The sequence below is a fragment of the Delphinus delphis genome, chromosome 3 (assembly GCF_949987515.2).
Source record: "Delphinus delphis chromosome 3, mDelDel1.2, whole genome shotgun sequence".
Lineage (NCBI taxonomy): Eukaryota > Metazoa > Chordata > Mammalia > Artiodactyla > Delphinidae > Delphinus > Delphinus delphis.
The window spans coordinates 67,462,029-67,485,385 of NC_082685.1; the positions used below are offsets into that span (position 1 = coordinate 67,462,029).

The 23,357-nt window shown below is 37.2% G+C and overlaps 1 protein-coding gene across 1 annotated transcript in view; it reads right to left on the minus strand.

Annotated features, from left to right (window-relative positions):
* Positions 1 to 23,357, minus strand: part of SLC12A2 (solute carrier family 12 member 2) — a 108,878-nt gene that overhangs the window by 82,109 nt on the left and 3,412 nt on the right. The window lies entirely within an intron of this gene.

Sequence of the window (23,357 nt, forward strand, 5' to 3'; positions counted from 1 at the left end):
ATCTAGAATCCTGTCCCTAACACTAGCCCCATAGTTCTTCCTCTACCCATATCTCAACAGCAGGGAACAAAGTACAGCTATATTTCAAACATTCAGTCTTTAAATGAAAAAGAGCCAACTAAATTAATTATCATTTAATCCTGAACACTGTGATCTAGATTTCCTACAATACTTTTTTAAGAAATCATTTTCAGTGGTTATACCCTCTACTGAATTCTGAATATAATTTTTTTCATAGAAATGAGCTGCAGCAAGTTCTGTGTTACAACAGAGAAAAAACTATGTAATAATCCAAACTTCCTTTTTTTCTTTGACTTCTGTTAACCAAGTAGACTCATTTAATTCCCTTAATGCATTATTGCTATATGGCCTTTCAAAGTGCTATCAACCTAGATCAGCTCTTATATTCCATATTTTTATAATGTACCTACTGCAAATTCTGAGATTTTTAAGCAAAAGAAGAAACAGTATAATAAGTTAGATGCAGTAATTTCTTTAAGTATATTTTTTTTGAAATTATTTTACCTAGGCTCTTTTAAATAATCAAATTTTAAACTAATCTCCACGTTTACGCTAAAAGACATAGCTATAACTTCAACTACATGAAATACATGGAAAATAACTCATTTTAAGATTACTAAGAACTTAAAAATGAACTTTAATGTTGACTAATTCTGATAGCTCACAAACTTTTAAAAACAGATCCTAAGAGAAATAAATCATCATAATTTCCCTTACAGCACAGTTTCATAACTACTGTCTACTGTATCAAATGATTATTGTACTTTAAAAAGGATGCCCCAGGCTTACGGCATATAAGACACTTCATAAAAATTCTGTAATCACCCCAATCTTCTATACTTTTTAAAACCGCCTTACTGAGCTCTTATTCACATACTCACCCATTTAAAGTGCATATTTCAATGATTTTTAGTATATTCACAAAGTTGTACAATTATCACCACAGTCAATTTTAGAACATTTCCATCATCCCAAAAGAAGCTCCACACCCGTGAGCAGTCACTCTCCATTTCCCCTTTTCTGAAGCTCCTGGCAGTTACTTACTGACTTTCTATCTCTATGGATTTGCTCTTCTGATATTTCATATAAATGGAATAATGCAATCATACACATGTGGCCTTTGTGTGCGGCTTCTTTTCCTTAGCATAACGTTTTCAAGGTTCATCCACGTTATAGTACATATCACTCTTTTTTATTGCCAAATAATATTCTGTTGTATGGATATACCCCATTTTAAAATCTGTTCATCAGCTGATGAACATTTGGGCCTATTCTACATTTTAGCTATTATGAATAATGCTGCCGTGAATATCCGTGTACAAGTTTTTGTGTAGACATGTGTTCTTCATTTACCTTGGGTATATACCTAGAAGAATTTCTGGGCCATGAAATACTTTTTGCAATGACTATTTCTGGTTGTCTTTCCCACCTCTTCTTTTGTATCAGCCTGCAGACTGTCACTCCTCATTTTAGTCCATGTGTCTATTTTTATCCCTCTTTCGTGCTTAGAATTTGGTATAAACATGGAAACCAGTAATAGGTAAACGTGTGAGAAATACGTACAAACAGGAAAAAATGTAATCGGGGCCTGTGTAGCTCAGCAACCCACTTTGGCTTTACGTCCACTGTTGTTTATGTTCTATACAGTAGGACATCACTGATGAATTCCCCCAACGCTGCCCCCAAAAAAGAAAAAAAAGAGAATTGATGGCTCAACTGTTCAATTATTCAAATAAAGCCAGAACAAAAATGTTTGCCTATTAACTCAATCAACTTTAAAGTAGACAGAAGTTCCTTAGATTTCACTCTAGGATATTTGGTGCTCTTCAGTTATAAAATAACATAAAATATTATATAACCTGCAAGTATTACAGGAAAATATAATGCCTATAATAATACACAAGAAAATACAATGCCTATAATTATACACAGAGAGATATTTCTATTCCCATCTCTATTAAAAGAAAACTAAAGATGTGTGTACTTAATAGGCTACTTTCTCCAAGGCTAAATTCTGATGTGCATGTCTTTTTAATAATTCAGAAGCAGGCAGGCGTCTTAATATTTTTGCTGTATTTATTAGAATTCCACCTGAAAATTGAAGATCTAGCAATAATTATACCGTTTCCACAATACTATGAACAACTATATTCAAAAAACACCGTAAGATTTTTCTGCATGTATAACATATTTTAAAACAAAAATGAATCCAAATAAAATTTAAGTTTAACTTCCTTATCATGTTCCAATAGCTCTATTTTAAAAAGTGTTATTAATCTTTAAAATACAATTCAAAAATTAAAATGAATTGAGTATGTTATTTTTTATATTTCAATCAACAGATTTAAGTTAAATAAAATTGGGTTTATATTTATTTCCTGAAATAACAGGAAACCAAGGTAGAATACATTTTGTTTCTATAAATACATTAGTTTCAGAGAAATAAGGAAATTGTTGAGTATGGCGTTTTATCTACACACACACACACAAAATATTGTATATAAATCTTATTACCAGGAAAATTTCACATATACAATTATGAACTATAAATTATACTGATAGAAAAGTACATAAATAAAATCTTCAATCTACCTACCATTTTCAGAGAAATGAAGGCTTTGTGTTTTTTACTGTTTTTCACATAATGAATACAATGTCAAAAATAACAACATGATTTTTTGGATAACACCGTATTAAATGAGGTGGAACAAACTAATTTAAATTTATTTGGGGAAATAATCTTTCAAAAAGTAGCACTGTAAATCTGAGTCTACAAAGCAAGGATTAAGACTGGGCATGAGGGACTTCGCTGGTGGTGCAGTAGTTAAGAATCAGCCTGCCAATGCAGGGGACACGGGTTCGAGCCCTGGTACGGGAAGATCCCACATGCCGCGGAGCAACTAAGCCCATGCACCACAACTACTTAGCCTGCACTCTAAAGGCTCATGAGCCACAACTACTGAAGCCCACGCGCATAGAGCCCGGGATCCGCAACAAGAGAAGCCACCACAATGAGAAGCCCGTGCACTGCAACGAAGAGTAGCCCTCGCTCGCCGCAACTAGAGAAAGCCCGTGCACAGCAACAAAGACCCAAAGCAGCCAAAAATAAATTAAAAAAAAAAAAAAAGACTGGGCATGAGAACAAGAGTGGGGAAGAGAGGAAGAGACAGAGGAAACAATGGAAAACACAGAGAGGTAGACCCTCAGTAACTGGAAGGATTTCTTAATTTGAGGAGCCATGAAACACAGAGTTCCACCAGGCTGTTAAAAAATTCATGACTGGAAATTAGGAGAGGGGCCAGGGATAAAGAGCTAGTGGGTGAAGCTATGGAAAAAGAATGAAAAGAGAAACTTTGGGAAAGAAAACCTGAGTAGCTGAGCATTTTTCTGAGAATACAGAAAACATAAGAATGAAAGGGAACTCTGGTTTCCATGGTCATTTATTTCTTTGCAGGGAGTAGAGAAAAGGAGAATTTCTGCACTGTGGATACTCTCCCTTGTATATTCAAATTTCTACCTCAACTTGATCATTCTTTGTCCTCTAACCATAGTTATCTTTTTGCTGCACACCACACACCCCACCTCCAAATGTCCAGCCAAACGTGCTGAAATACTACCCCACGTTCATCAATGCACACCAACCTGGCTTCACCATGCCACAACACTGGAATAGTTTTAAGACATCCAAGGACTTCTCTGCTACCAAATCTAATAAATCTAATGTACAGTTTTTAGTCCCTGTCTCAAAGGACTTTTGAAACAGCTCATGATACTGTTGACAACTCTCTCTTTCTTCAAACTTCTTTTGAAATACCACACTCTCTTAGCCTCTTCCACCCAGCAGTTAAATGGTAAGAGTCCTTTCAATACTTGGTCTTAGACCCATCTCTTTTTTTCAGTCTGTTTCTCCTATGGTCATCTCACCAGACCTGTAGCTTTAAACACCATCTGTATGTGATAAGTAATAAGTGACGGCTCCCATACTTTTCCAGATCAGACCTCCCCTCTCAATATCAGCCCTGTGTGTAAAATACTGATGTTGCCACTTTTATAGTTCATTACTTTTACTACTCCAATTCTTACCAAATAAGAAAAAAGAAATTGTCAGTGTACTACAAACAACTTTCCTCTAAATGAAAAGGAGAGGGAAACAGTTTCTCTTTTTTGGATTAGTTTTTAATTCTTAAAGGTTTCAGTGGACACTTAAATATCAAAAAAGGTATCTGATCAGAAAGATAGTATGTTCTAGACTCACAGATTTAGAGAACGAACTTATGGTTACCCATGGGGGTGGGGGGAAGGGGAGGGGGGAGGGATGGATTGGAAGTGTGGGAGTGACTTGTACACCCTGCTATATTTAAAACAGATAACCAACAAGGACCTACTGTATAGCACAAGGAACACAGCTCAATATTCTGTAGTAACATAAATGGGAAACGAATTTGAAAAGAATAGATACATGTATAACTGGATCACTGTGCTATATGCCTGAAACTAACACAACATTGTTAATCAACTATGCTCCAATATAAAAATTTCTTAAATAAAATTAAAAAAAAACTTTCCATCAAAAAAATTCTTAATAATTAAAATCCTTTATAATGTAAATTGATTTTAGATTTATTCTGCAATACACATCTTAAAATTTTAGTTTTTCAGTTTCCAATATCCAAAAATTAACTTGTTTTGAATTCACTAATTTAAATTACCCTTTACATATCAAAGGTCATAACTCACACTCTGCTTGACCTAAAAAAAAAATACAACTGAACACAAAGGCTAGGCTTACTGATGATTTCTCAGTAAAAAAATTCTTAAAAAAATCAAGCTATTGTTTCTTCCCTAACATCAGAATTTTCTTCAGTATTTTAGAGACAACCTAGGATGAAGACAGATTTTTTAAAGTGATGAACAATAAAGCTTTAGGAAAAAATACTTATCCAAGCTTTTAAAAAATTACAATTAGAAACCTTAACACTGCTTTCACTGGCTCTGTAACCGAGAGTGCAGTATTGTCTTCTGTGTACATCCTCATCATGGGCACACCAACACACTTTTCATTGATAAATGCTTTAGGTACACATTACACTAAAATGTCAGTTATTTTCTTTCTTCAGACATCCCAGTTACTAAGTCCACAAGACTTTCATCTCAAGTATACAAGGTAGTGTAGATGGTCTCTGCGACATCACTGGACAAGGATGTTAATACCCATGAAAGATGATTGTGCAGTGCTCAGAATGATTTATGATCATGTTTTGTCCAAAGTTGAATAAAGGTGCTTATCATTGTACAAAGAAAAATCAAGACTGTCTAGACAGTGCAACTTTTGAATACAGTTAGAATAAAACACATTTCTGGCAAAGCCTATTACCAAATATATTCATTTTTATACAAATTTATTCTCTTTTTTATAGTTAAACTGGTAAAGACTTGGCAAAAGTATCTTAGCTCAGCAATTTCAGGCCATAGTAGGCAAAAGACAGTAACCTACATAATTTTTTTAAAATTTGGAAGGAGGGGAAAATGTTTGGGTTTTTATTTTGTCTTACTGGTGTTTCAAAGAACAACTGAGCAAAGCTGTACCAAACTATCTCTTTAGGTCTATGGCTGCTACAATATTGTTTCCAGGTAGACTTAAGGGTGCTCAAATATGGACACTTTTTGAAGAGGGAAATGTACCAGTCCCTTAAAGTAACTTCTGATATTTTTCTGTTACCTGAAGATTCTACAGTTGCAAAAAGCAGTTTCTGAGCATAAACCACAACTACATCCTTCCACTCATTCATTAAACAAATATTTATTAATCAGTTTTATCAAGAACCACACTAGGGACTTTTCAGCCCTCCCAGAGTTGATATTTTTATAGTAGAGGCTAAAGATCATGGGTAGGTTTTCTATCTTCTATCCAGGGCATTTTCTACTATACCAAGAAGCCTCTATTAATTGTTTAATCCAGTTAAAAAAAAAAACAAAAAACGGTTGATGCTTCTTTTCAAGTCACAGCCTCTTTGTGACAGTCTCCTAATCTGTAAAATGGAGATAATAATCCCTGACCACCTGTACCATTTCCTTGGAGTCTGAAGACTGTAAATAAAGATCAATGTGTTACAGCCACATAAAGCAGCTGAGGTTTCTTGGGCTTGACTATCAAGCCAACTGATACAGCTTGATTATAATACAGCAATTTAAGTTTCAGTGCCATGTTAGAAATGTAAAAGTGTGACTCACAGTTACACACTTCAAAAGGCTTAGTAGGAAAATTATTCCTAGATGGCCTGGCTTTTCAATGCCCAGCCACTTCTCAACAAGAACAAGATTACACACTCAGTTGACCCTATCAGAGCAAAGGCAGCATTTTCTTTTCCCTGAGGCTGTACATGCTCTCAGCGCCCAGTCAGTGTTGCTCCTGCGGCACCTGCTGGGAAGCTCAAACCCAAATATATTCATTTTTTATGAATGTTATAAAAAGGTCCTCCATGTTAATACGGAGGACCAAAACCCATGCCAGTGAGCACCCCTTAACTCCTCTTGCAACTAAGGGTCCTCCTCCTTTTGTCCCCACACTGCATCTCTGAACTATATCTTGCATTAAATCTTGATCATGTTTTATGGATCCATTATGAATCCATGCTTCTGTGTTAAGGTTCATTTATTTAGAGAAACAAAATTTTCTTTTTTTATTTTCTTTTTTTTTCTTTTTGGCTGTGTTGAGTCTTTGTTGCTGCGTGTGAGCTTTCTCTAGTTGTGGCGGGCAGGGGCTACTCTTCGTTGTGGTGCACTGGCTTCTCACTGTGGTGACTTCTCTTGTTGCGGAGCACGGGCTCTAGGCACGCAGGCTCAGTACTTGTGGCTCGTGGGCTCTTGAGTGCAGGCTCAGTAGTTGTGGCGCACGGGCTCAGCTGCTCCGTGGCATGTGGGATCTTCCCGGACCAGGGCTTGAACCTGTGTCCCCTGCATTGGCAGGCACCGGGGAAGTCCATAGGGAAACAAAATTTTCTATTAGCATTATCTCTGCAACTAGAAAGTGGTTATTAAACTAATACATTAACTTACATAGTTAATGTGAGGATTGGGTAAGATAAGGTATTCATTTACATAAAAAAAAAGCTAAAATTATTGAAGATGAAGAAAGCTGCAAAGGAATAAAGATAGGATATGAGATGGCTTTATTTTTTCAATATAACAAAATTATATGTATTGGCTAATCATTTTCTGGCTGCCACAAAATATGCATCAAACAATCATTTACCCTGCCAAATGAAGACTAGGGAACTACACTGCATCCTAGCATTTTGATCTATGAAATAAAATTTGGATCCCAATCACAACTGATGTTACTTTTTACACAGTAAATCAACCTTACCAAATAATCTTAAGCAACAGAAAAAAAAAAAAAACTACCTCAACTGGAAAACAACATTGTGGGGGGCAGACATATACCTTATAAAATTTTGCATGCATTTAACAACTACTTATTTAGAAGATGTTATGTACAGGGTAGTAGCTATGGTAGAAATAAGAGAAATTTTTAAATATACAGAACTGTCTACCCTCATTCAAATTATCTGTTTCAAATTATTCTGGCAGACCATATCATCTAAATGCTAAAAATTTCTGTTAAACTACCAAAAAGGTCAGAAGTTCAACATGAAGGGTGATCACACATAAATAGAACTGAAACAATAATCCATTCCAGAAGTTTTAAATTCTCCCCAATTAATATTTGTACTAAATGAAAAACAAGATGGAAAAGCGTATTTAGCAGTGTAACAATCTGCCTCTTCCATCTTTTTCTGAGCAATTCTCTTACTATTTCCTATAACTACAAACACACTTGGAAAATATAACAGGGAAAAGGATGACTTTTTTTCTCCATGACTTTTAAAGAGTTTGACTCTGGATAAGAATTGATTTATAGGTTAGCCAATAATTTGGTTTTGCATATTTGGGGTAAGGTGAACCCTGGCATAGAATCCAACCCAATTCAAGTTTATTGTGATATACACCAGATTTTTTGTTCTAAGTAATATTGCAAGATACATCAAAATAGTAGTTTTTCTACTGTCAAGAAACAAAAGTTTCATACAAAATACAGTTGTACATAATCTAGGTTTGGCTATCCATTACTCATGGGGTAAAATAAGAATTCGTAGTATAGGAGACCCTCATAATCTCTCCGGCTTCCTTTAATTACAGCCAACATTTACTGAAATACTACTGTGTTCCAGACACTTCCCTAAATGCTTTCACACCCTACTTCCCTGAACTGGCACATCTTTGAGAGACAGATCTAATCTCCACTTAACAAATGTGGGAACAGTCTTTTGACAGGTTAACTTACTCCAAACCGTGTAGCTATTAATGTGGCAATGCAGAGAATCTTCTAAATGGTAGAATTCCACATATTACAGGGAGCCAAGGTGAATTATTTAAAGTTACCTATTTTGGACAAGGAGACATTAGACAAATCGCCCAACTTAAGAAACTGTCCTGCTCAAACTTCCCAATTCCTCAGCTATTTTCGCTCTTTACCTTGCTTCATCCTTCCCTCCTTCCTCTGCTTCCAAACCTACAGAAGCTAAGGATTTCTGACACAGTTCTCATAAAAATGACAGCAGAAGTTCTGCGCTGTGTATGACACCAGAGGGTATTTTTAAAAATTTCTTTGCTCTTTGTAGAAATTCCCCCAGGGTCTACAGTGTGTGCGAAACTCTTTGCCCTACAGGACTGTTACAGACAGCTGGATCAGACCTCCTACGGAGGAGAAAAAATTGCTAGTGTACAGATATAACCCACCTGGAAGGCACGTAAAATGTTTAATATGAAATTGTGTCCTAAATAGAGTTATACGAGTTATTTAACTTTAGGAGCTTATTTGGAGGCTATGGTGGTAGACAGGGTAGTTAGACCAATAAATCGTTCAGTTTCTATGTTACCTAGAATTTTCTTTTTCCAATTAAAAACCGACATTAGCAGCGCAAGCTAGCAACTCCTTCTGATCAAATGCTCTTGGTCTTACTAGGTTCCTTCTTCCCGTACATGCTTTACCATTGCAACCTCTTCACCCCCGGGTCCACTTACACATCCATGCCCTTTCAGGAAGCCTTGAAAAAGAAAATTATCCACACAGAATCCTTGAGATTTGTCATCAATGTTTTATTACCACACATAGTAAGATTTGACATGATTAAAGAAAAAGTAAATATTAGTCTGTTTTAGAAGTCTCTGTATTTTTCCAGTCATACACCACTTTATTATTTCTATTAATTTTCCTTGAAGTATTTTATACACCTTCAAAATCCTATCAAGTTAGAAAATTTCTGAGAGTTCTATCAAATATTTAATTTGATATAATACTGCTTTATTGCTGAAATGTTGATTTTAAAGTATTTTCTCCTGGGGGACTTTTTGCCTGCTATTCCCTGTCTTTAACACACTTTGAATATGGCTGGCTCCTTCTCAAACTTTAGGTCTTAGCTCAAGTGTAGCCTCCTTCCCAGACCACCCAACATATAGTTTCTTCTCAGCAGTGCCCCTTTTTTCTTCTTCATAGCATATATCACACCCAGTAATTATTTTTTTTATTTACTCAGCTCTTGTAATATATGTACCTACCTCCACTCCTTCAATGTGTATTAAAATGGAAGGTCCACAAGGGTACAGACCTCTCCCTGTCATTTTTAATCAAAGACATAGTGAATGAATATTGAGTCTTTATGGGCAATCCTTGTTTTCCAAATAATGTCCTGAAATAGTAACAAGTAAAATTTTAAGCGTCTGCTCCTGAGTCAGATCCAAGTTCAAAATCTAGCTCTGCTATCACTAGCTATGTGAACTCTGGCAAATTGTTTAACACCTCTGGCCCTCAGTTTCCACATCTGTAAAATGGAGATAATATTACCTATCCCATAGTGTTTGAGAAGATAAAGTGAGAAAATATCATGATTGTATAGAACACAAAAACTCTCATACACTGCTGGTGGGAATATAAATTGGTACACAACTTTGGAAAAGAAGTTTGGGCATTATCTTCTTAAGCTGAAAACAATGCATACCTTTTAACCCAGCAATTCTAATCCTAGATATATCCCTATAGATAAACAACACTTAAATGAAGTAGGACACTTATATTAAAATGTTCGTATCAGCATTGCTAAAAACTGCGAAGACCCAGCATTGCTAAAAATTGCTAAAGACCCAGCATTGCTAAAAATACCAAGACCCAGACCCAAATAAATGATCACCATTAAGTCAGGACAGTGGCTACTTTTGGCACAGGGAGATCAGTATGGGGTGCACAGAGGGTTTCTGGAGTGCCAGCAATGTTCTATTCCTTGATCTGGGTGGTGATCACTTGATTAAGTTATGCATTTAGTCTTTACATTTTTTTTCTCTGCTATATACCACCATTCTAAAAAGACCTTTAGGGCTTCCCTGGTGGCGCAGTGGTTAAGAATATGCCTGCCACTGCAGGGGACACGGGTTCGAGCCCTGGTCCAGGACGATCCCACATGCCGCACAGCAACTAAGCCCATGAGCCACAACTACTGAGCCTGTGCTCTGGAGCCCACAAGCCACAACTACTGAAGCCATGTGCCTAGAGCCCGAGCTCCACAACAAGAAAGGCCACTGCAATGAGAAGCCTACGCACGGCAACAAAGAGTAGCCCCCGCTCGCTGCAACTGGAGAAAGCCCACGCAGTAAAAAAAGACCCAACACAGCCAAAAATAAAATAAAAATTTAAAAATAAATAAATAAATAAAGCAATGGGCAAAATGTCTAAAAAAATAAAATAAAAAGACTTTTAAAAGATTAAAAAACAAAATGTATTAACTGCTTGGTACATTGTCTGACATTAACAGGGTAAGTGGTTGATAAATTTTGGCTATTATTATAAACAACAAATAAGTGATTATTTCAACTGCCCATGGGGTGAGTTTAAATAACTGGATGTTGAACAAATACACAAAAATAAGTACTGCAAAACATTATTAATCTAGACTCTACTACACTGCTTCCTATAATACTGGCAGTTTAAGATTACCTCTAGAAGAATAAACAAAAACACTGACCTATATATAGAAATGTGGCATCTCCATTCTGAATGGTGGTAAAAGATTTATTACCTACACCATCAAGAGGTCAACAGGATATAGTGTGAAGAACCTGGCTTTGAGGACCAATGATCACACTACTAGAAATCTTTTGTAACTTCTCTAGTGCTAAAAATGTGTTTAATAAATGAAAGCTTCCTCCCTGTGCTGTTTTCTTTGGTGGCAACTGATAAGCACATCATAGCAACACTAGCTAGGGTTAATATTAAATTGCACAGTAGGAGAACAGAAGCATAACTTGTGGGCCTAGCTTTATTTAAGCAAATTAAATCACTGTTACTGACACTCAGAGGAGTGGAGAATCTTCATTTCAGGGCACAGTTAGTATAAAAGAATTCACTGCTTTCTTTACAAGCAGCATATTATTGATTTAAAAAAAAAAACCAAAATTACACTTCAAAAAAGTTAAAGTTCACCAAAAAATGGTATTTAAATCCTAAAAACAAACTTCTGAACTAAAGTATCCATCAAGATACTTTAGATAAAAATTTCTCATATAGTTTAATAGCATCTTCTTAATACCAAAGTAAGCTAAAGTGTTAAATTAATATTATGAAACAAAGCCAAATCACTAACTAAAAATGGACGCATACATATGCAAATTTAGATGCCAAAGTGGCTGGGCTTATTCTAACCGTTTTTTTCTTTAAGTACTAGCCAATTATATCACCCCAAAGCTACCAACATTTCCTATCCGTGCTGTCGGTGATTGGTGTATTCAGTGTAATGCTCCCCATACAGACTATGCTCTCAAAACAAAGTATTGTTTTACAGGAATCCAATCTGCTCTGGTTAACAATGGTCTATTAATATCCAGTGGCATTAATGCAAAGCTCAAAACTCAAGTGCCACAGATAAAAGTGGATGCTGTGACCATGTGACTTTACAATGAACCAAGTCAGAACTGCTGATTGCAGTCAAAGAATTCAGTCCTCTACCTAGCCCATCGTGTTCAAGACTGAGTTACAACAAAATGCATTATGCATAGCATAATTTATACATTATTTCAAATCCCACACAACTTGCTAATGTCAACAAATAGCTTAAAAACATTTTAATTCAACTTACCAGAAAACTTATATTATTAAGTGATACTGGAAGGTATAACTGTGTCATTTACATTTCAAATTGTTTTATTTTTAAAATAAGGAGAACCAAAAGTTGTCAAAGATATAAATATATGACTTAGCAATATCCTAAATGGGTAAAGTATTAGAAAAGCAATATACATGGAGAACCACGCGATAACAAAAACTACATTTAGCACGTGGTATGCACTTGATAGTTCATGTATTTCTCACATGAATATGTGCTATTTCTCACTATGAATTATCATCTTTCCCATTTTCTATATAAGGAAACTGAGAATCTGAGGTGACAAGTTCTTTTTCTGAAGGTTACACAAGCATTAAGCGGAAAGGCCAAGATTTAAACCCCTGACTGACAGCTAAACTATCTATGTATGGAAAAAAAACTAGGACATATTGAAAAAAAGCAAAGACCAGAAAGGAAATACTCTTAGATAGATACAGCTGCACTGAGTTTGCTTTCTTTTTCAACTGAGAGCACTTCTCCAAGTGTGTGCAACTTGGATGGCTTAAAGTGAAGCCTTCCTAGCTTGAAATATTAGAAAAGAGAGCCCAAGAGCCAAAAGAGGAACTAGAAATTAAGTGGGAATCTCTAGGAAAAAAAAACAGAATGATAGCGAGGGTAAGCCCCAAATCTCAGGTGACCACTAAATCACACAGGTACAGGGGAGGATCTGCACCACACACATACACACATACACACACACACCCCCACCCAAAGAGACAGGCTAAAAAAGCAGTAGCTGAAAACACAGGACACAACAGAGATATCAGGTACTGCACAGTGGGGATAGAGGACTCAGTGTGCAGTTTGAATCTAGGCAACTTAAGTACCTGTTAGAACAAAAAACAATAATCCTTAGCAGAATACTGAAAAAAACAACTACCCAAAGTTGCTACAATGTGTTATCTACATAGAAGTCTAGTCTTTACCCCAAAATATTACTGAACAGGAAAATATAACCCATAATCAAGAAAAAAAGTCATTAGACATTAACTCCAAGTGGGCCCAGATGTTAGATATGAGAGACAAAGACTTCAAAATAGCTATAATGAACATACTAAAAAATTAAAGGTAAATACGGTATCAGTGAGTAACAGAGAGGGAATCTCAACAGAGAAATGGAAGCTATATTTTAAAAATTAGAGATTCTTAATCTGAAAATCAAAATAATTGAAGTGAAAAATTCATTAGATGGATTCAACAGCAGAGTGGAAATGGCTGGAGGAAGCAGTGAAACCCATTAACTTACAGATAGAAGAAATTTAAACCCAAAAAGGATCCACACAAAGAGAAAAGCCCCTATGTACAAATTCCTGAAAGCCAAAGGTAAAGAATATATCTTGAAAGCAACCACAGAAAACCAATGTATCATATACAGATGAGCAATGGTATGATTAATGGTTGTCTTATCAGAAATAATGGTGGGCAGAAGACACTGGAAGTGCATACTCAAACCACTGAAAGAAGAAACTCTGGCAACCAGGAAACTGACATCCAGCAAAACTATCCTTCAAAAGTGAAGTAAAGACATCTTCAGATAATAAAAACAAAGAATTTTGTTGCCAGTTGACCTCCCTTACAACAACTACTCAAGGAAGGGAAATAGTATCAGATGGCAACACAGATCTACAAGAAGAAATGGGGAAAAAAAAAAAAAAAGGAAATAAAACACCATATAAGCATTCTTTCCTTTTTTTTTTTTAAAGTCATAGGACTTTTGTTGAAAACAAAAAGTACAAACTGTATTGCTGGGTTTGTAATTTACATGATGACCAAAGTACTAAGAAAAGTATTCTGTTTTAAGGTTCCTATATTTTAGCTGAAAAAATTCAATATTCTCTGTAAGTGGAACAACCACTGAAATAATGCAAAGAGATATATAACAAGAAAGTAAATAGAATTAAAATGGATATTAAAAAATATCTGATTAGCATAGGAGATGGCAGGAAAAGAGGATTAGAGGAACAAAAACGGGTATGAAAACCAACAAATAGCAAAATACCATGCCTAATAACAGCCAAATCACAATAAATGTAAATGAACTAAAGAGTCTGCAGAGAAAATTCAAGTTATGGTACACATATCATACGGTACACGTATGAGACTATCATAAAAACATTCACTTAAATAGAAGATTACTATGGGTGACATAGGAAACTGATTACTTATGATTAGTTATTTAATGCTAGGTGGGAAGAGTAGGATATAAAATCATAATTTTTACATGTATAAAAATGTAAAAGTGTTAAGGATTTGAGGTCTTTAACTTTCTCTGTTTTTCAAACCTCCTATATTATCTTCTCTTCATAATGATACGGTAACAAACATTTTAAATAAACAAAGTACAACAAAACCCTTGGAGTAAATTTTTAAAGTGTTGGTTCTGAAAAGGACTAATACTTAGCCTCTTAAAATGCGATACTCTAGGATGACATGAGACTGAAATTTTCCAAATGTGTAGTTGGCTGACTCTTTTTGTATTGAGATTTAAAACACCATGGTTACTCTGTGCCAGCACTATGCTAGACGGAGATACTGTGACAACCAAAACTCAGGTCCTGTCTCTGCGTCTACTCAAGAGCTATTCTAAGACTGCTATTTTCTGCTTTTTATGATTTTCTTATTTTCTATCTGTATAACATGCTGGTCATCTTTGAATCCACCTCTGCCAGTGTTCATTTTCCCTTCTAATCTGCCCTCGTTCTGAAAACCAGAAGGCCATATTTGTTATAACTGTGTATAAAGTTTAACTATGTAGTCCCCAAGTGCAGGTGTGCTGAACCCTTTTAAATGAGGCCTTTTTGTTGTTATTGTTGCTGCTCTGCTTAATTACTGAATCAGCTTTGTTTCTAATCAGCAAATCTGCCAAATAATTGGGACTGAAATAGGTGAGACGATAATTTTTCAAGTGCTACAAGCCAAATCTATTATTTCTGGAAACTTACAAGTAAGCCAGTACTAAGAATAATTTATCATAAAGCTTAACTTCTAAAATAGTAAAGCCTGATTATTTGTGTCTGAAACCATTAGGTTCTATAAAAGAGAGGTAATATCTCACTCCAACTATTCCATGCGAACTCATCAGGATTCAGACTTACCAGTTAGTACTTGTGTGTCTGACTTCCCTACAGGATTTGTCCTAGCACCTCACATGTGAGCTTTCACTAACGTGTCTATGTTTAAATCCAGCATCTACCACTCACTGGCTGTGAGACTTAGGCAAGTTGCTATTAGCCTCTGAGTTTGTCTATCTGTAAACTAACTGGTTTGGAAGATTACTGTGCACAGACTACAGACTGCTCCTGAAACATGACAGATGTTGAGTAATTGGTAACATTATACAATTCATTATACAGTTATCTAAGGATTAAATCCAGATCTTTGATAGGTTCCTATAGTAGGATGTTTCAAACTGACAATCAGCATATCAAAACAAACAAACAAAGCAACAAAAAAACCCACAACTATGTACTACTGTCATAATGATAACCAAAGTCTGTCTAGGACATTGGTTCTCAAACCTGGCTCTCTGGGAATCACCAGGAAAGCTTTTTTAAAATGGCATGTATATTCTTTGAGAGAGAGGAATCTGTAATTTTTCTCCAGGTAATTCTTTTAGAAATTTGGGAATCACTAGTCTAAAAGAAAAGGGAGACAGAGAGCTAGTTTCAAAGAGATGCAGCCTTACCAAGTATTAGTTAAGTGCTTAGGCAAACCACAACCTTGCAAAATATGACTGCTACTCTACGACCTTCTGAAAACCCATTTCCTCCAAAGATAGATTTGAAGATCAAATACAGATACATGAGTTAAGAGTGCTTTGGAAACTTAACACTTTATACAACATTAAGAAATTCTTCACAGCCTTTGCAATATTAAAGACCCAGATCTCCATTCTCAGAAAGAGATAAATTCCACTGATTCAACAAACATTTCATTGAGGGCCTAATATGTTTAGACAACTTTATTTAAGGAAGGATCTCATGCAAAATTAGAGAAAATTTGACTGTTTAATAATTTTAAACTAGTGGTGACTATTTAACATGTAAGAAAAGGAAGGGAGAAATCCAAGAAAGGAGGAATGAGGGAAGGGAAAAGTTCCTTTAAATATCACTTCCCCTGACAGCACTGGCTAACTGATTTCTCTGTGATGAGGGAAATGTTCTGTATCTTCATTGTCCAGAATGGTAGCCACTAGCCAACATGTGGGTATCGAGCACTTAAAATCTGGCTCAAGTAAATACATTTTTAACTTTAATTTATACTTAGTTTAGGGACTTCCCTGGCGGTCCAGTGGTTAAGAATCCGCCTTCCAATGCAGGGAACACGGGTTCAATCCCTGGTCAGGGAACTAAGATCCCACATGCCGCAGGGCAACTAGGCCCATGCACTACAACTAGAGAGCCTGCGTGCCTCAACTACAGAGCCCACGCGCTCTGGAACCCACGCACCACAACTACAGAGCCCACACGCCACAACTACAGAGCCCACACACTCTGGAGCCCGTGCACCGCAACTACTGAGCCGGTGCTCTGGAGCCCACGCACCACAACTAGAGAGAAGTCTGCACGCTGCAATGAAAGATCCCGCGTGCTGCAACTAACACCCAACACAGCCAAAAATAAATAAACAAATAAATATTAAAAAAATAAAAAAATTTAGTTTAACAGCCAAATGTGACTAGTGGTTCTAGTACTGAAAAGTGCAACACTAGAACATTTAAACATTTACATCACACTTTTGGGAGATACAGATAAGAAAAGCAGAAGAAATTTAAAAAAAAACCAAAACTTACTATGATTCCATTTATAAGAAACTTTCTTATACTTAAATTTTTTTAAAAATATTTTTTTATTGGGAAAAGATCTATCCATACAGTGAAACTGAGGGGTCCAAATCTTTTCTACTTTATCTTCAATGAACTAAAACACAACTGACATGGGAATTTAAAAACAAAAAACAAACCAACAAAAAAACCAAAATAGCAAGAACTTACATAGTATTAAACTGTAGGACATTGGAATTAACATCAACTGGGAGTCAAAATGGTTGTTGAAAGTTCCAACCGTGGCTCTGCCAGTTACGGGTCTTATGATTTTGGACAGGTTACTTAGTTCTTTTGTGTCTTAAATTCCAAACGTGCAAACTGGGGCCATCTGCCTGTCAAATGTCCTTTAGAGATTCTAGATGACAATATAAGGTACATAAAAGAGTTTAAGATTCTTCTGTACTACAATAATTTATAAAGAATAGTTCTATTATTCAACGTGTATTGATTGAGGGTCTGCTATGTAGTAGGGACATAATGATAAACAGTCACAGACATGAGTCTGCTCCTCATGGAACTTGAAGTCAACTCAAGTTTACTCAAATAACCATCTTAACAAACATACTCCCACTAACTGAAATAAGGGCTCGAAGAGAAAAGAGGTTTGTCCTAGACTGGAGGATAAAGGCTTCCTCTCTCAGGAAATGAAGATTGAAGTGAAATATTAAGACTGAAAAGTTATCAGTGTGGTATGGAGGAGAAGGGAGGAAGAATTCATGGATAGTATTACATACAAAGGCACTATGGCCAGAGGAAGTACTGTGCCATTGAGAAATTGAAACACTAAAGAAGAGGCAGGCCAGAACTAGACAATGCAGGGCTAGTTTTAAGCCAAGGAATAACATGATCAATTTTGTTTTAGAAAGATCACTCCAGGCTCAATAGTAATAGGAGGGCATAGTGAATAGAGGAAACCATAGAAGGCTACTGGAGAAAGATATGCTGCAGACTGCTCTAGGATGGTAGCAGTGAGGATGAAAATAATATTTAGGAAATAAAGGTGATACAAAGAACTCGGTGATGAACTGGATGTAGAGAGGTGAGAAAAAGTGTCAAGGATCACTCAGTTTTCTCACTTGTGCAATATGATGAATGGTGGTACCATTCACAGAGACACAGGAAGAGGGCCTGGGTGGTTTTGTTTTCAGAGGTAGAGGAAGAAAAATCGTAAGTTTGTGAGTGTGGGGTGTCCTTTAGGCAGGAAGCAAAAACGTCCAGCAGGCTCTGGATGCCCAGAACTCACAAAGGTAGTATTAGTACGAGACAAAATTTGGGGAGCAATTAGCCTACAGGTGATATAGACAGGGGATATAGAGAGAGAGAAGACGGCAGAGGAAGAAGGAAAGCCAGAATCAAGCCTAGAGGATGGCCAGTTTAGAGACGAAGGAAAATGCAGAAGACATTGGGCTGAAAGAGCCAGAGAGAAAGAAGTAAAACTAAAGGAGAGAGTGATGTTACAGAAGCCAAGGAAGTATCAAGACGACTTCAAAAGAATATCAAATGCTGCTGGAAGGCTGAATGCTGCTGAGAAAAAAACGTTTGCTGGAATTGGTGATAAGGATGGAGAAGGTCACTGGTGACTTTAATAAGAACTATTTAGGTGAGGGGCTTCCCTGGTGGTGCAGTGGTTAAGAATCCGCCTGCCAATGCAGGGGACATGGGTTCAAGCCCTGGTCCGGGAAGATCCCACATGCCACGGAGCAACTAAGCCCGTGCGCCACAACTACTGAGCCTGTGCTCTGGAGCCCGTGAGCCACAACTACTGAGCCCATGTGCCACAACTACTGAGCCTGCGTTCTAGAGCCCGTGCTCCACAACAAGAGAAGCCACCGCGATGAGAAGCCCGCGCACCACAGAGTAGCCCCCGATCTCTGCAACTAGAGAAAGCCCGCGCACAGCAACGAAGACCCAATGCAGCCAAAAATAAATAAATTTTTTTAAAAAAGAACTATTTAGGTGAAACGATGGGGTAAAAGTCATGCTACAGCACATATCAGGGTCCTCATAGGTCCTTTAAGTCTTCCTCCACTGGAGTATAATAAAGCCTGCTCTACCAAGCCACCTACCCACAAAAAAGCCCCAAAGTGACTCGCACGCTAAACTCTGTTAGAAGCTACATCATTGAAGGAACCAATTCATACCAACCCAACAAAGAACCATCCAGAGGTTTCTAGTATTCTTACTTTAGATGAATAGCTAATTTGTCAGTGTTCAGGAACAGCATAGTGAAAATTTAAGGCATAGTGAAAATTTAAGGCATAGTGAAAATTCTGAGCCCAAGGGTACTATGACTACACCAGCCACAATCAGCTTCTGCAGAGAGACAAGATTCCACTAAGCTATGTTTGCCTTTCAGACTTCCCCCTTCTTCTAATCAGAAATCCCCAAGTCCTCCATGGGCTCCAAGTTTTTCATAATAGCTTTAAGAAAGCACTACTACAGGTTCTAGTGAAAAATGGAAGAATCATAAATCCAATGGCAGATGATAAATTTCATATTTAATGGGAAACCACTGATATATTTTTAACTTCAGTATTTAAGTAGTTTTCCTCGTCCATTCCTCACTCTCTCACTTTGTGGAGTCAACCCACTAGTTCCCCATCCCTTTATACTCTATTTGAAAAACTACCGGTTCTCATGGTTTTACCTGAAATTTGCAGCATAAAAGCACATTTTTATACTACAAATTAAAACCCATTTTCTTAGGTTCTATTATTTCACAAACCAGTAGCTGCAATTTTATAAGTGTTTGCCCCATTGTAGAACTAATTTGTAGAAATGAAACCCAACTCTTAGAGTCCACCTCCAAAACTTGCTCTTCCCAGTCTCCCCCCTCTTCATAAATATCGACTCCATTCTCAACAGGGGAAAACCCCCCATCCAAACAGTCACCAAATCCCAACAATTCCACCTTTTAAACATATCCAGCATCTAAACAGCTGTCATTGTATCAAACACTATCACCTTCATAAAAGTCATCATCATCTTAACTAAAACACTGCAGTAGGCTTCTAACTTGTTTCCCAGCTTCCACTCTTACCCCCTTACAGGATACTCTCCACACAGCATGAGAGTGATGTTTTAAAAATGTAAGTCAGGTCATGTCAAGTCTGTGCTCAGAGCTCTCCATGACTCCCTACCTCACTCAGGGTAAAACCCCAAGTCTTCATCACAATATACCAAGTTCTACACTGTTTGCTTTTCACTATTGCTCTAACCTCCTCCCCTATGACTCTCCTGCTAGTCACTCCAGTCTTGCTGGCCCTCTTGTTTCTCAGTCATGCCAAGCATACCCCAGGCACACTGCCATCTCAAGGTCTTGGTGTTTGCCGTCCTCTGCCTAGTGTTCTTCCCCTCAGGTGTTTTCACAGGCTGATCTTTCACTCCCGTCTAGTGTCTGCTCATGTACCAGAGGGGGCTTCTCTAACTCCCCCAGAATAACACCACCCCAGCTATCAGCATCTATCCACCTTTCGGTTTCTTCTCGGCAGTTACACTGACCTATCTGTTTACTCTCTCCTACTGCTAGAATGAAAGCTCCACAAGTCTGTTGTGCTCACTGCTGTAACCCCAGCACTCAGAACAGGGCTATTATTGATGCTCAATCAAGATTTGTTGAATAACTAAATTCATATTCATTTCACTTCAGCATGGAGCCAATGTGACTAGTGCTACAGACTTTACAAACACGTATGAAACATGTAATTAAAAATTAGTGAAAACAAACACACTAAATACATAAGAACCTAGAAATGCTCTTTTGGTCCTTCAAATTCTGGTCTAACAAGATTGGGAATGTGACTATGAACCCAAACACACATAGAGAAGACGCTGATTACGACAGCAGTGTATAGATTTTTTGCCAGATTTTAAATCCCCAAATTTATCTTTCCTTCTCCCCAGGCAGTTAGTTGGTATATACTTGGAGAATGTGTACAGTCTTACAGGTAAACCAGACTTCAGCTCTGGTGGCATGGGTTTAGAGGGTGGGGCCCCTGGCAAAATTGTGAAACAGTGCAAGTTTGTGCCCTGCACAACTATTTCTGATCAAGGTCCCACCTTTACTCATTCCTGGACCTACTCTACTCCTTATCCCCAGGGATGTGACCCATTCTGGTTCCCCCAGGGCGACCTGCAAAGACTCAAGCTCTGTACTGACATGATTAGTAGTGTGTGGAATTTCTTGTCCACGGCTCAGCACAGCGCATTTAGAGCAGCAGCTACACTTGTTTAGTGTTTTAAAGTCCCTGTTAAGTGGGAGGGACTGCCCACCCTGATACATTCGATAAACGAATCTTTATTAACTACCTATTCTCTGTCTAGAGATGAATGAGACACCAGCTCAGATCCTAGTGAAAGAGACAGTCATATTAGTCAGTAATTACATTGCCACAAGAATTCCTCCTCTTTTCTCTCAGTTATGTAACCATTCTACTCTCAGGAGGTCAAGATAGAAGAGTGATGTTGGCAACCCCCAACATGTCCCCCTCAACGTCCCTGCCATCTCAGAGCAGGTCCACGGGATAGGGAGAAAGAAGAAACAACAACAAAGAGGAGCTACTATGTCCTGGCATTAATAAGAAAAACCTGGGTGTGAATGCCAGCTGTACCACTTTCTGTGAGAGTGGCATTAAGCAATTTCTTCACTTTTTATGACCCCATTTTATCATGAGTAAAATGTGTATAAGAACTTATTTCTTAGGAATTAAATGAAAAAACCAACAAGTTCAGTGAAACATAAGACACTTGATACAGCTGTTCCCTTGACCTTTCCCTTTTTATTAATAAGAGAGGCTAAAATAGAGAGGCCACGTACAAAGATTTGACATACCACCAGCAAAAGGCTCCAAGTCTTGGCCTACGGACAAAACTGCAGTGGTAATGCACTCTTTTCAAACTACTTTAAAACTGCTTCAAATCCAGTAGGAGCTATTATGGATTCTCCACCACACACTTTTCCACATTTGATAATCATGCTTTCCATCATACATGTTGAAGTTGTCTATCAAATACTTATTTGTTTACCCCCCACTTTTTACTTTCTTCTTGTAGGGGCAGGAATCACTACTTCGGTTTTATTCTTTGAAATACTTAAAAAAAAAAAATCAATTACTGGCATATCTCTGAAGACTTTGTGCCTTCTTTAAAACACTTTTCTCTCAGCTTCCCTGACACTGCTCTCCTGGCTATTTCTCACCAGCCTTACAGCTCCTTCTTAATTTCCTTTGCTAGTGTTGACACAATCTCTAGTAGACCTTTAGACATTCCCCAGGCCCAATCCCAGACCCTGTTTCTGTTCTCTTATTTACCCACTCTCCCCAAGTAATTTCATGCACGACTTTAGATGATAAATACATAAATATATATACATGTACATATGTATGTAAATATATATGTATATACACATACACACATATATTTCATATACATATAAAATATATTCTGCCCCTTCTCCCTCAAAATGACTCTTGGACTAAGATATCTTGCAGGCTACTCAAAAGCATTCTTTCTTTCCTCCCCAATCTATATTCCTTCTCCAGCCTTTCCCATCTTAGGCAAAGTACCAACCATCTATTCAGCTGCTCAAGTCCAAAAGCTGGGAATCAGCTTCTCGTTCACTCCCACATCCAATCCACCTACATCCCACTCATTCTGCCCCCAATCCTTACTATCTGTAAGGAGACCACAGTAAAAGCTGCTTCCATTCTCACCCTTCTCCATCCAGCAATCAAAAGCTGTCAAAACAAAACAGATCTTGTTGCTACCTCACACAAAACTCAGTAACATCGCACTACCTTTATAATAAAATCTTACAGTGGCCTCCTCATAGTTCTTTTGACATACCACTCTCTCACCTCACTATCTTCACAGATTTTGTTCCTTTGGCCTGGAATATTGTTCTGCCCTATCATCAACTTAGCCTTCAGGTTTCAGCTTCAATGTCATACTTTGTATACCCATCACACAGACGACTGTTTAAAAATGGATAAGTTTATACTGTATTTTCTTGCTTTTGCACCTTTAAAATAATAAGGTGCTTTCATTTTGCACTCTAAGTTGAGTTGTTTATTACTTTATTTGGTAATACCTAATTACAGTTAAAAAAAAAAAAAAGGCTTCCCAAACCCCAATTAAAATTAGGTCCTATTATATCCTCACCAGCATTCTAACCCTTCTCTTTCATAGCACTGGGGAAAAAAAAAAAAAGTTTGTAACTAGGTTATTTGTGCAACCATTTGGTTAATGTATGCCTGAGTATGACAGAGTCAGTATCTGTTTTGCTAATCACGGCATCATCC